The sequence below is a fragment of the Vulpes lagopus genome, chromosome 9, assembly GCF_018345385.1.
Source record: "Vulpes lagopus strain Blue_001 chromosome 9, ASM1834538v1, whole genome shotgun sequence".
In the NCBI taxonomy this organism is placed as follows: domain Eukaryota; kingdom Metazoa; phylum Chordata; class Mammalia; order Carnivora; family Canidae; genus Vulpes; species Vulpes lagopus.
Genome location: NC_054832.1, coordinates 55,631,331 through 55,646,432, shown reverse-complemented (window position 1 = coordinate 55,646,432; position 15,102 = coordinate 55,631,331).

The following is a 15,102-nucleotide window of genomic DNA, read 5'->3' as shown; positions in this document are numbered from 1 at the left end:
CCATATCCATTCTTTACACCTGTTCCCCAGCCCCGGAGCTGGAGCATCCTTGCCCATCCTGCAGATTGGTACTGATTCAAGTTTTTTCTAGGCCCCGAGTCCTTGACCTCGCCCATCAAGGCCCACGCTGTCCAACTTGTCGGAAGCCAGGAGACATTCCCTTTTCTTGCTCCATTCTGAAGTAAAGAATAACAGTAGAGTTGTCCCAACAGAGGAGAAGTTATGAAGTCAAGGTGGGAAGAGGAGGTGAAAGTGCAATGCTGGGGAGAAAAAAGTTGGCTGGTATTTTAAATACATTATCCGGACACACATATTATATCCCAGGTTTGTCGAGAATAGGGGTGCGTGTGAACCCCCCTCCCCTCCGCCGTGGGTAGTAAACTCACCTCCTTAGCTACCCAGTTTCAGAAACAACTTTTATTACCTTAAATATCCCCTTCAGTGTTTAAAAGATGAAGTACACACACACACACACACACACACACACACACACACACACACACACGGAGCTACAGAGATTCCAGAGGCTTCCTCGTAACCACTGTTCCCTCCCACTTCCAGAAGCAGGGAACGCATTTTTGTCTTGACGTGACTTCCATCTATAGGTACCACAGTATGTGGCATAAAATGGAATGAATCTTATCATTTCTACCAAATGATGAGAAAGCTTCCAAGCTTGAGTCACCTGTCCAGTTGTCAGAGTCACTTGAGCTCCCCGCTTTGCGTCTCTACTAGGTCACTCTCCTCACTGCGAGCACACAGATTTATTGCTTCTTCCTGTCTCTCCTCTCTCATCTTTACTTTCTCTCTTGCACAGCAGAAAACTTACCAGGCCTCACCCCAACCCTTAAACAATAACTTAGCATATTTTATTAATACATGAATAATATATATATACATACTATATATAGCATATATGTGCTGGGGTATGTTAACTGTTATCAGCCCAATGAATATTGGTTACTATTGTGATGGTCTAAGGCTAGAGGAGTAGCAACAAGGGAGGCCAACGCTTACAAAGTGCTTATTATATATGCCCATTATTCTAAGGACTTTATGTCTATTAATGCACATGTTCTCAGGAGACCCTTCAGGGTACACAGGATAAGGGCTTCCTGAGGTCCTGCGGGAGGGCTGTACTATGCTTTGGCCTGAAGGCTGGCCACGTCCATGGGGCCTGCGTCCTCAGGCCCTTCAGAGGCCTATCCACCCTTGGGGGTGGTACCTTTCGGTCTCGCCCAAACAGAGGAAGCTGGTCACACACTCTCCCGGCCGTCTCTGCAACATTCTTAACGGAAATCTTGCTTTATGCGCGGTCCTTTTAGCGATGATGCATCCATCCAATGCACAGCTAAGAAGTTAACTGTGCGAAAGATACCTGCTCGCTGATTTCAGCCGTCAGGTCCCTGCGTTGGAGCCGGGCTGGGGGCTGGGAAAGGGAACACGGGCAGCAAATGTCAGAGCGACCCATGGGGGAAGACACTAAAAGCGGAGCTGTGCTGGGCCGGTGCCCTTCTGAAAATGCCCCCAGGAGACAGGAACCCCCAGGGCAGGAAAGCTCCTCTGGCCCCAGGGTCGCCCCCCTGGCAGCGCAGCTTAATGGAGGCTGTGTTAATGCACCAGGGGAGCAGGGGCTTTGCTTCCTAATCTGCACTTTGCACTCAGCGGCAGGTGCACCGCAGGCGTCGCCTCATGAGGGAAACAGGAAAATGAATTGCTCCTGCTCGCCGCCACCGAGACCCAGGTCGGGGCTTGCAGCCGAGATGTGTGCGGTGGGGGCGGGGGGGGGGAGATAAAGCCCTCTTAGGGGTGGCAGAGGAAATCTGGATCTGTGTCCTAATGACACACTGTGAACCGGACTCGTGACCAATGCCCTGGCTTTATTTTTGTTTATTTATTTACTGTCCCAAGGGTGACTCACAGACCCCGTGCGTCCCAGAGAGGCCTAGGCTGGGCGCTACGAGAGGATGGAAGAGAAGGGAGCGCAGGTCTGGAAGCAGGCCTAGCACGTCCCCCCTGTGCTGCGGGCCAAAATGTGGGATAAGCTGTCCCTGCTTTTGGGTTTTTTTTTTTTTTTTTTGCACAAAGAGGAAAGGAAATAGAGTTTGGGTACAAAGTCTCCTAAAGTTGCCCCTGTGTGTGGTAGTCAAGTGCCCATGTCGTCCCTTCCTTCCTGGGTAGAGAGCATCTCCTCCTGGTGAGCGAGACCTCAGACTTCACACCAAGGGTCCCTTCACTCGGCTCAAAGTCCCCACTTCTGAGGAATGAGCTCATCCTCCCATCAGGTTCCCATGTGACTCCCTGGGGACCCATGACACATGACCTATAAAGATAGATGATCTGTATCCCCCCCATGTTGCCCAACACGCAAAGGGGAAGCAGGCCTCGGTGAGGCACCATGATCCTTTTGGAAAGAGGAAGTAGTGGAAAAGGCCACGGATGCTGGTCCAGGAGGCTCGTCAGGAAGGTCCGCCTTCCAAATTATTGCAGGGACAGGTCACCAAATATGTCACCATCATGTAACACACCATGCCAGCTTCGCAGCTTCTAATAGCTGGTGTTTCATGTATGGAACTACTTTATCATCAATGGTCTTGACCAGATGATTCTCCTCAGGGGTCTCCTCTAAGAGATGACTTAGGGTTCCAGGAGGTTGCATTAGACCCCCCAAACATCTCTTCTGCACAGTGACCTCCGCGTGAAGCTTTGTCAACAGGTGTCCCTGGAGGGGCACTGCCTTTGGAAGCAGCTTCGCGATCCGGTGTGATGAGGTTGGCTTTCTCTGCTCCTGCTTCACAGGCCGCTTGGCGCTGCGTGCGGTGACATCCCGCAGGGGTGTGTCCCCGTGCATGGACCCTCAGCAACCCCGCGGCTCCAGCGTAGGCCTGGTGACTACCCCGAGCATCCCCTCTGGTGTGGGCATCGCGCACCCCAGGCCTTACATCGGCAGCAAACCCCAACTCCCTCTGAGCACCTGCGACCCCTCTCGGGTCATCTGCACCCTGAAGTGTTGTTTCCTGCCTTCCTCTCTCTGCGGATCAGCTCCGACCTGGACAAGCCAGTGGACTTCTCCAGCACCCAGTTGAGTGTCACCGCACTTCTGCGTGGAGTCCTGAAGGCCAGGCCGGGATTTCCACATTGATCCTTTCTTAGACACTGTCTCCTGGTCCTACAGTGCCCGTCACACGGTTCTCCTTACATCTTTACGGTCTACTTCTCCATCCTCTTCTAACCATTCTTTCTAACAAACTTCTCCTGCTCTAATTATCCCCCGGTTTCTGCCTCCTGGTTGGACCCACAGGGCTTAGCGCGCAGGGTCTAGTGTGAGTCCCACACTGGAGTCCAGCCTGTGTCTGTCAAGTCCTATAGCACGAGGCGTATTTCAGGGAGAAGAGAACTGAAACCCAGGTCTCCTGGTGCTAAATCACCGTAAGGGATAGGAAATCCTATGGGACGTGGCAAGTGAACTTTTCAGCAGAAAAAAAACGAAGTACAAAACGTCAGTATTATTTCCAAAAGGTAATGATTCCTCACCAAAGGTACTTAGGATGATAAAAAGGTGTATGCAGATTAAACATAAAATAAATCACCGGTTCAAGGACCAAAAGCACTTTTTACTGACAGTGCCAAATTTAGCCATCCTAAAATTAATGTTTTTTCTTATCTATGTCTCTCTGGGTAATTTTTGTCATTGAGAGATCATTCAGATACCATCAAATTGACTCTCTTACAGTGTACAATTCAGTGGTTTTAGTGTATTTGCAAAATATGCTAATATCACAAGTATCTAATCCCAGATCATTTTTTATCACCCTAAAAAGAAACCCTCTATCCATTAACAGTCATTTCCCTTTCTCCCCTGCCCTCAACCCCTGGCAGCCACTGTTTTCCATTTGTATGGGTTTACCTATTCTGGACATTTCTTATAAATGGAATCCCATGATATGCGGCCTTTTGTGTCAGACTTCTTTCAATTAGCTGAATACCTTCAAGTTCACCCGTGATGTAGCACGCGGCATGTGACTTTTAATGTTGAGTTTTATAATCATTGAAAACACAGTATATTCTTCTCTGTCACCTATGTTAATAAAAGTAGGACAGCCATCTAGTTTTCACTTGTAAGGAAAAGGGAATAATTATGGGGAAGGGGGAAGCAAAAATCTTATGTTTTCATGAAATTCTAAATGTGAGCAAAAAAGAAAGTGAAAAATACCTCCAATCCTGCTTTTTAAGCTTTCTCTCATGGTGTACTGCTACTAATAATCAACACTTACATAACACTTCAGAATTTCAACACATTTTTATATTGAATGCCAAAGGTAACACCTACTGCAGGAATTATATGCTGTGCTTTAATTCCAGGAGACTAGAAGAATCGTATAAATAGCACCACTATTTTTTTTTGTAGTTGTTATTATCACACATCCTAAATATAAGTTAATAAAACCTCTAGTATTTCTGTAAAAATGCTTCTGTGAACCGAGATTGGCAAAAACTACAGAGAAGTTTGCTTTTTGTGTTTTTTTTAAGAGAAAATCTTGAAGTTAATTATGAGCAGTCTCTGAAACAGGAGCATGATCTACTGTTACTTGAAATTTTTCCATAATATAAGAAAGGAGATAGGATGTGATATAAAATGCCATCATCACAATCATATCGATATTTAATGTTTTTTTTTCAACCCTATCTTCTGAGGTGCTAAAAGCTAGTCCCCAGCAGTCATAAAAGTCTAGCCTGTGTTTAGTTAGAATCTTTGCAATACTCCTCTGAGATACGAGGTAGGAATATTATTACAGCTGGAGAGAGAGAGATGATGGTAAGTTAAGGGACTTGTCCAAGGAGACACAATAAATCAGATGTAGGCCCTGGGAATAAACCTTGACTTCCCTTTCAGACTTTTCTCTCTGATGCCATATGGCCTTTCTGAGCCACTGGAAGTTTTCTCATTAACCCTGCCGTTAATTTTCGTGTTTTATAAGGCCTTTTCCAGATACATAAATATAATCTTCTTTAATACAATTTCTCAGGCAATGTAAATGCAAGAAATCCACTCCTAATAAAGACCAGAGAGAGTCCACCTTATCCACAAGAGATAGGAAACCCAGGAACGTAGATTAATGACTTCCATCTGCCCCTGGTAACCGATACAAGGTTATCACGTGGCCTAGCTTATTACCCTGATTATTGGGGACTGATACATAAATATGTTAGGACTACTGGCTATGCTTTTTCAATAATGGGACCAGCATGTGGACTGTGATGTGGATTCCAAAGATTTCTCCGTGAAGTTTAAGTCAGGAAAGATGATTCTTATTTTCCCGGTGCTAAAGGTGCCTTCCCCGCCAAATTCCATCCATCGTGCCTCTGGGTAGTGAGCTAGATGTGGGTAAACTAGATTTAGACACAGCGACAGCCATTCTTCCCAAGATGCGTCACTTCCTGGGGTATCTGCTCCTCAGAAATCATCAACTCTGCTGGCCTCAATGGTTTTCTTCTGCATCTCAGAAGAGTAGATGCATCTCATGAGCTCGATCCACAGTGACTCTATTCCCCTTCCTGACTGGGATGGACCAAGCATGTTACATGTAACAAATGTACATATCGCTGTTCCTTAAGAACATTGCCTGGGCCCTTTCATGGTAGTTGGTTCTGTACAGGTTCTAACCTTAGCATCCAGGGTAGAGAAGCCAGCTTTTCACTTCCAGATGGGAGCCCTCTTCTTAGGTCCTGAGCCCAGAGAAGAAGCCAACATTTAGTTGACATTATAATACTATCTACAAAGATACTCTCAGCCACAAAGAAAACAATCTCTTACATCACTGAAATAGAATAACAGCTCAGTTTAAAGCAAATATATTTAGGAAACTTCTAGGAAATCCTAACAGCTCTATCCAAGAATTATAGGTAGGTACTCGTCCCACATTGTATGGCTGCAGGAGTTTACAAGAGGGCCCTTCCAAGAAAAAAAAAAGAAGATTCTGTTTGGAGTGTAAATTGCAGCCTCAAAGCCGTCAAGAAATAAAAAAAACAAAAAACAAAAAACAAAAAAAAACAAAGGATCAAGTTTCAGGAGGTTCTATTACACTCCTATATACTGAATGTATGAAACGATGTATTGTTTCAGCTGAAGAAGAAGAAGAAGAAGAAGAAGAAGAAGAAGAAGAAGAAGAAAGAAGAAGAAAGAAGAAAGAAGAAGAAGAAGAAGAAGAAGGAAGAGGAGGAGGAGAAGAAAAAGGAGGAGGAGGAGGAGAAAGAAACAGAGACAAGAGGAGATTTTAGATAAAGAGTTATATATATGTCTATATAGAGACAAACACTAATATTAAGAGTGCAGGTCATGAAGAGCACAGAATAACCAGTCAGTGGAATCATAACTGTGTCTCCCAGTGCCAACATTTACATTAAGGTGTCTAGACCAGCAGTGGGACGCCTGGGTGGCTCAGCAGTTGAGCGTCTGCCTTTGCCTTTAACTGGCTGCAGTTAAACACTGCAGAAAATATTAGCTACTCAGATAAGCAGTTTTCTGGAATAGGTTCGACTGCAAGTGTGTTAACTTGTGTGGTGGTGGTTTTAAGCCATTTTTCCAAATGAAGTTTTTAAATACCACTTTATGTACTGAAGCATTTTTTTTTTTTTTTTTTTGCCTGGGGTTCAGAAGTTTATTAGTGAGTTTGGGCCAGCGGGTATTTACACGCTGCTTGCTACAGCCCTGGTGTGCCAGCTGCAGGAGGGAGGAGGGCTTCCTGCTCTGACGGTCACTGGTCAGCCACCCCGGAGAATGATGAGCTTCTCTCCTGGGATCCAGGGGCCAGGGCTGTGAGCTGGTGCATTCAGACGGACTCCACCTCTGTGTCCAGGGCCTGGGCTGGAGGGATTAGGGTTTTTAGGATCTCTGTGTAGTAGGGGCCAAACACTTTCTGATTGTGATGCGTTAGGCTGACAAACTTTTGGCCTAGTTCCGCCAGTTCTGCTTCGATGACAGTGAGGCCTCCAGGGAGGTCTAAGAGAGATCTCTGCACACCGAGGACCAAACAGCATTTGAGAAACAGGTGGATCCGCTGGATCCTGGTGGATCCTGGGTTCCCCGGATCGAGTCCCACATTGGGCTTCTTGCATGGAGTCTGCTTCTCCTCCTTCTGCCTCTCTTTCTGTGTCTCTCATGAATAAATAAATAAATTCTAAAAAAAAAAAAAAAAAAAAAAAAAAAAAAAAAAAGAGGTGTCTCGACCAGCAGAGCATAAGGTTGTAGAGACAGGAAGCACAACTTTTGCTAGTGAATCACTAAAAGTCCTAGTGAATCGTGGCACTGCCATTTCCACCTCTTGATTCCGGGACCATGAACAGGTGCTCTGAGTAAAACAGCCCCCTATACGGGGCATTGATCTAGGGCATACAGAGCTTCCTGTAGAACATTGTCCTAGGCTTGCGAGGTGTTACCACGTAGCCCGCGCTGTAACTGGGTCTTTCGAAGGCCATTCTGCTCTTCTATCGAGCTGGCTGCTCCAAAATGATGGGATACATGATAAGACCAGTGAATTCCTGAGCCTGGGCCTATTGCTACCCTTCTCTTGCTTTGAAGTGACTTCCTTGATCAGAGGCAACTCGGTGAAGAATACCATGATGGCAGATAAGGCATTCTGTAAATCCAGGGATGGAAGTTTTGGCAGAAGCATATGCAAGGAAAGCAAATCCATGTCCAGAGAAAGTTTCTATTTCAGGAAACCAATACACACCACATACACACATTCGTTCTCCATTCTGGGGATAATAAGCTGACCTCTGCAGTAAAATCATATGGGCCACTGAGGGCAGAGGGGGAGCTATTACTATACCATGGGCAGTATAGACCAGGGCAATGAGCAGATTCCCTTTGATCTGGAGTAGGAACATATCCCTGTAACTTACACTGCTGAGAAGGGTACATTACAGGAGAATTATTGTTTTGTATCTGGAAACTATACTCTAGTACCTTAAATTAACTGCAGAGTCAAACAAATTTCCCAGTGCCCTAAGAAAGACTGAACTCAGAAAAATGCCTTCCTGAAAATAAGGGTTCATGCCCAGGCCTATCTTTAATTTCAGTGTATACTTGGACAAACTGCTTTTATTGGGATGCTTCTGTAACATGTCAGTCCTCATTGGAAGATAAAAATAATAGCCATCCTGGGTGCATGCTTCCCCTCCTTTTGATGAGGATTAAATAGAAAATGTATGTATTTACAGCTTAACTCAGCACAGACCATAGAAACTACCTAAGGGATTAAAACTAGAAAGAGATAGATCCTCACCTGATTTCACCACAATTCTGTAAAGTAGTTATAACCAGTCCCCTTCTATGGATGGAGAGACTGAGGCCACAAGATAACAAATGTCTTGCTGAGAGTTAGACAACCACCCGACTTGGAAGAGATGCACCCTGATTCCCATCGAGGTTTTCCTTTCCTAATGTTTATCATGGACTGAGCTTGCGTGTACACGTGATTTCAAAATAAACTCTCATTGTAGACAATTTTAAAAACACACAAAGAACAAAATCATTGTTACTATCTCCCTTATATTTCTTATATATAAATTACATATAAGTTTAGGTGGTACTGTTAATAATAGGAATACTAATAGCTGGCATTTATTGAGTCATTCTATAAACTAGAGCTTTTTCTAAGTATTTCACATGGATTAAACCACTTTGGCCTTGACCATGACTGTGGAAGGTAAGTAATATTCCTATCTCTGTTTACCAATGAGAAACTTGAAGCCCAAAGAAATTAATCAGCTTTCTCAAGGTCACCAGCCTCAGGACGGGGGGTGACTCACACTTGGGCTGGCTTACAAGAGTCATACCCTGAGTTCCTAGGCCGGGAACTCCATTATAGATCTATTCTCTCACATTGGAATCATACTCTGCACACTTATTATAAATTAGCGACTTTTCACTAAAATATATAATATTAATATCTTTTCATGTCATTAAATATGGTTCTCCCTGATGTTATCTATTGGCAACATAGTATCACAACTTAAAAAGCGTGTCATTATTCATTCAGCCAATTCTATGCTGTTGGATGCTTACCGGATGTAACACTCAAAGGATATCTTTGTACATACATCGTTGTATACATGACCCGATGTTTTTACGGGGCAGGTTCTTAGAGCAGAATTTCTGGATAATTTTTAAAGGTTTTTGTTACAGACCTCCAGCTTGCATTTCAATAAGACAATATTGATCATCTCTCCCACTGGCAGTGAAGGAGAATGCTCTGAATCCAGGTCTTCTGATTCTTACTGGGGTCAAGCCTGACTCTGTGATAATTTCTGCTTAATCCTGCCACTTGATGACAGGGGACAGGTTTGAGTCCAACCCCCTAAGAGCCCTCTGCGTGATGCCCTTTTATAGTTCAAGTCGTATCTCCCCATTTGAAGCACATTTATGTGATTATTTGTCTAAATCTAAGGGAATGAAATGTTATATTATTGGGAGATTCAGAAGGGAACTCTTATCACCAGATGCCAAAGGGAGACTTTCATTCTTAAACCCACTTTCTTATGCATGCGTTTGAATAGAAAAGGGCAAAATACAAACTTTTGAATAGTCAGTTGTAATAGATAACTCTACTACATTATAAGTAATCTGGATTTATTATTAGTCTCAAGGATATCTTTTTTTCTTCCCCCTCCTGCCATAAACCTGTATCCCCAAGAAGCAAAGGCACCACCAGCCTCTCGGGACATCCATCGATGCAACTCAACTCAAGGTTTTTCTCGAAGCTCTCTGCCTCTAAGTTTTCTGAGATTTGTAGTCAAGAACTCTCATCAAATGCTGTGATGTCATTAGTGATGTTTGATAATATTGATTTACAAAAAGTATTATTTTCACAACTAAAACCTATGCAAATCAGAAACTCTATACACTTCTTAAAGTTGAGAAACAAGGCATCTATAGACTAGGGCAGATAATTTCAAGTGTAAAAATTGAGAAAGACTCAATATTTCATTTTGCTCCCATATAAATAGGCATACGTACAGTTGACCTACAAGTTCTGTGAGACAATTTATATTTCTTTTTGCCTCTCGGTGCAAAGACCAACGCAAAAATAAGACCTAATACTCCAACCTTAAGTAATGTTTCACAAATTACGGATGATCATTTTTAAAAGAACGAAGGTGGCAATAACAAGGAAAAAAGAAAAAAGATTCCTTCAGGCGATTTTTTTTTTCTGTCAACATAAAAGCAGATAGACTTGGACGCATCATCGTCTGGGGAAGTGTACCCAACTAAAATTTGGGAAGGCTTCCTTGGGAAGTTTTTCTCTTGCTCTTGACTTTGCACATTCAACGTTCTCCAGGACCTTGGGGAAAAATTCTCAGGACATGGCACCATCCAGATGCCACAATGTGTTTTGTTTTATGTCCTGTGTCCGAGTGGTTCATGCAATGATACTCAAGAGTCTCAGCTTGCTCCAGCTTGGCAGTCTCTAAGGCCAGACATTGAGGAGTTAAAGGAGGCCAGGGTGCAGGGACAGCTGGAGATAATTACTTACAATCAAAGGACACGCAGAAAAGCAGCAGGAACAGCAGGGTGAGGTGCTCTGCCTGGCTGGATTATAGGAGTCATCTGGACAGAGGCAACTGGGCTTAAATACTAGTAAGGGAATTTTGTGCTGTTTGATCTTATTTTAAGACCTAAGAAAGAGATTGGGATTGGTTTGAACCTGGTTTAAAAAGCCCAAAGGTAGACATTCCTGCCATAAACAGCTTGAACTCTCTTGTCCTGTAAATGGGGATATAGGAAAGATGTGTTAGGGCCAAGGAGGCTTTGTATATTAAACACAAGATCAAGTTTTACTTCTAAAATTCTGCAGGATAATTTTGTACTCCTGTTTTCCAAAGTGAGTAATTAGTCTAAAATCCTGGACATCTGACTTCGCTCTTTGTATTTTATTTTCTAAGATCTCGACATACGCATCCCGGCTTTCAATGTGTTTTTTTTTTTTTTCCCGTCAGTTCACTTTTCCTGCGGTCCTAAATTATATTTCAGGACTGCCATTTCCCCTCATAGGGCCAAGATTCATGAGGCAAATAAATATTTCTTCAGTGAGAGAGTGTATTGTAGCCAGCACTATTTTAAGGAGATATCAGATCTCTGAAGTCTTTAAATTGGATTTTCTTCTCAGATACATATTTTTTTTCCATTTAATAACATGTATAAAATGGATTCACTGCATTATATTCAGTACCTAAACCTTGACTCTTGGAGAAACCTTTCCTTGATGAACTCCACTCCGAAACTCTGAGCGCTCTTCTTTTGATTTATCTATAATGTTGAGAAATAAGCTCTAAACTTTACAACATTGGGTACTTTATCAGGTAACTACAGAATTAAGCATATGAAGCAACTTGAAAGAGAGCATGCTTACTTCAAAGCTGCTGGCATTAGATGTTACAAGATAAAAATGGGAAAACACCTCGGGTCCACATGCCTGGCGCAGGCCTTATACAGACGGTATAAATGACAGCCTTTTCATTTGTGACACCGAATTTGTGGGGGGCAAGTCAGAACCGAAGATGTGTCTCCCTTCCTTAGAACTTGCCCGTGGAGCCCCGTTGTTTGCAGGACGAAGCCCAAAGGCCTCAGAATTCAGAGCAGCACTTCGTGGTCTATTTCCAGGCGACCTCTGCCTCCTTTTCTCCTTCTCCCTCATCTTTGTCCTGTAGGCCCACGCTCCATCCTGCCCTAACCGGTGGCATCTGCATTCCTACCCTGGAACTTCCGATCCTGTTGTGTCTTCAAATTTAAACACCCTGCCCTAGTTGTACAACCTGGAAGTTTTCTACTCGAGCCTAAAGGCCTACCTCCACAATCCTTCCCTCCCCAGGCCACACTCTTAACCAACATACAAGCAGACTTACCCTTTTCATTCCCTCTTCCCAAACAAAAATTCACACCTCACTTCCACTCACCTTGAGGAGCAAATCGCTCTTTTACTGGTGTATCCACAGTAGTAGGTATGCACATCTCCCTATAGTTCAATCGTCCAATAATTCAGGCACTAATTCATTTATGCATTTATTTTTGAAAGGTGCTGATTATTTTCTGTATAATGATGGCCAGTCATTGCTCTAAATTCTGGGAATTAAACAGCAAACCAGACAGACTGATGATCTCAGCACTTATGATCTAGCTACCACCTTAAACTCCTTCACATAAGGCTATGAATCGCCACTTGCCTGCCTGGTGTCCTTTTTGTTTGGGAAGAGGGAATTCAGAGCAGCCCTTCGTGGTCTATTTCCAGTCGATCTCTGTCTCCTCTTCTCCTCCGTCATCTTTGTCCTCAGGGATACTTTTTTACTAATCTTTGAATTCACAAGGCTTAGTAGTGTGGTCAGTATTTCTAATAATATATCTAATGGACGTTCACCGTGTTCTCAGTAACTGTTTCATGCTTTACATGAAGTTTCCTATGGAGTCCTCACAACAGCCCTGTGAGTTGAACACGTGTGTGCACAGAGGAGGCAAGACATCTGTCCAAGGTCACACAGCCATTAAGTGGCAAAGTCAGAAATTGAACACAAAGTGCGTCCGACTCCCAAAGTGAGTAAATGAATGAGTGAATGAGTGAGTGAGTGCAATGCCACAGAAAGAAGACAGTCCTTCACCCAATGTTCCAGGTAAGGAGGACAGTTAATTGTTGACCTAAAAGGCAACACGAGGAGTGAAGGTGTCCGTTCTTTGTATGAAGGAGGAAGCAAGTGGCTTCAGTTCACATGCTTGAAGAATTTGATGCTTATGCTGGAAAATCTGTCTCATCTGCTTCATCACTAAAGCTGGTTCTCTTTGAGGTAGTCGAAAATGGTTGGTTAATTCACTCATCTTTTTTCTTTATCTCTTCCTAAACATTATTTTGGACTATCTTTAAAAATAATAACCAAATATCCAAATAAATAAATAAATCCCTGTTCCTCTCCTCCTGGAACATTCTAGACTTGCCCATATGAGAAACGGCTCCATTTCACATTAGTGGCCATAATTCCATGTCTGTCCTTATGCCATTTATTGAGGATCGCCACTGAAGACATCTCCAGGCCTGTTGGTGAGGCAGCCTCCTAATATTGAGAGAGAATGCCTAGGCCTTTGAAATTCCACCCAGGACCACCCCCACTCCCCGCCCTGGGCACACAGCATAGTTTTCGTAGATCGTAACAAATACACTCTCTAAAGTTAGTAAAAAATCTTTTCTCCTTGATGCTATCACAGACATTTCGCAAATGGGTTATGTGTATGGAATAAGAGTTGGAAGTTGCACTAGCCAGGGAGAGGAAACATCTGAGTGCTCAGCGTGCAAGCTAACAGAGCTGCTCCCGCCGCCCCAAAGCCAGGCAGGGAGCTTTTTACTGTGAATCTGTACTCTTGGATTCACTATTCTTTGTTAGACAAAATGACTAACAATAATATGAAGAGTTCATTTCCCCCACTTTGCTTTTAAAAGTGGCCACAGAAAAGGTTCCACTCACTCTTTTGACACAGTTCATTGATTATTGACAGAAGATAAAATTCCTTTTCATCCGTTGATATTTTCCTCTTTTGCCTTTATTCTCCTGTGTTATTTGTTAAATATAATAGTCTTCAAGTTCTTTTTATGAAAAATAATTTTCATGGGGGGTTAGGGGCCACCTCTGTTGCCCTTGGCTTTGTGGTTCTCTGCAGTGAGGTATCATTAATGTAATATTCCAGACTTCTCTCCACCCTCTCGTTTACTTCTTTTTCAGGATGAAGAAACTTCTCTGGCTGGTAGCTCTGGAACAACTAAGCTGGCCAAGATCTGCCCTTCCTTTTCTCCTTCTCTTTAAAATGTGACTGTCTGAAGATAGTAAGCACTTTGGTGTGTGTGAGTGTGAATAGCTTCTCATGGAGTTGGAAGTTCTCAATCTATCCAACCAGATGCACTGACTCTGGACTCAGAAGCTGGACAGAGGGGTGTCACTTGGGGTCTATCCAAACCTCAGCATTGGTTTGGAACCACTAACAGATTATGCTCTGTGAGGCAGAGAAATTTCTTAAAATTTGGTATAAGAAAGAGTTCTGAACAGAATGCGAAGAGGCTATAACTTTAGACCTTAGCTCTAAAATCCAATGACAGTAGGTTCTCCAAATTATAAACTCCCTTTCTGTTTCTTTCTCTGTCAACTTTGTTTTTTTTTTTCTAAAGATTTATTTATTTCTGTCAACTTTGTATTGGAACATCTGCCACCATCTTATCTAAAAAAATACAAAGGTGAACAGGGCAATTGTATGTGAGCCCTCGAGGTCTTAGGTTACTACATGACTAACTTTGAGATGACATTACTATTAGTATTTCAGATCCAAATTAAGAGAGGACTTGGTCTGAACATTAAATATGCTTCACTTACACTTGAATTCTGAGAATATAGAGGTTTACATCTGATTTTGTTTTTCTCTAATCTGGCAATGTGAGGAATGATTAAAGCAAGAGTTTACATGTGGCAGGGTAGGGTAATGATTTGCGATATGTTCCCAAACATTCTTTCTTCCTCTCTTTTTTCCCAGGAGAAATAAATTGTCAGACTTTGAGAAGATGGGGTTCTAATAAAATTCTTCCTGCATTTCATCTGTTGCTGCTTCTGGTAAAACTACCATACACACACACACACACACACACACACACACACGTTTAGCAAAGGCTAGGATTTCTGGAGATTACTTTCAGAGTTCCTGTCTTACCCAAAGCACATATTCAAAAATTCTTCTGGAAAGGTTATCAGAAGTAGTAAAGGATGTGGACACATCACTATGTAGGAGTAATGGGGCATAAAACCAAATATTTATTCTACCCACTGAACACCAGCTATAACTACAGTTTAGGAAAGAATTCCTCTGTACCTGCCTCTAATGGTGGATGTACCTTCCAGATTTATCAAATATGCCTGGTTTGAAGATTAGTTCCCAGCAGGAGATTCCTAAAACTGAAGAGTACTTTGAAAAAGGTTTATTTGATCCTCATCTCATCTTTACTTAAGTATGGTTGGAAAGTATGGTAATGTATTTTAAGTAGAGGCTTCATTCATTTTAATGAGATAAAATGCCTA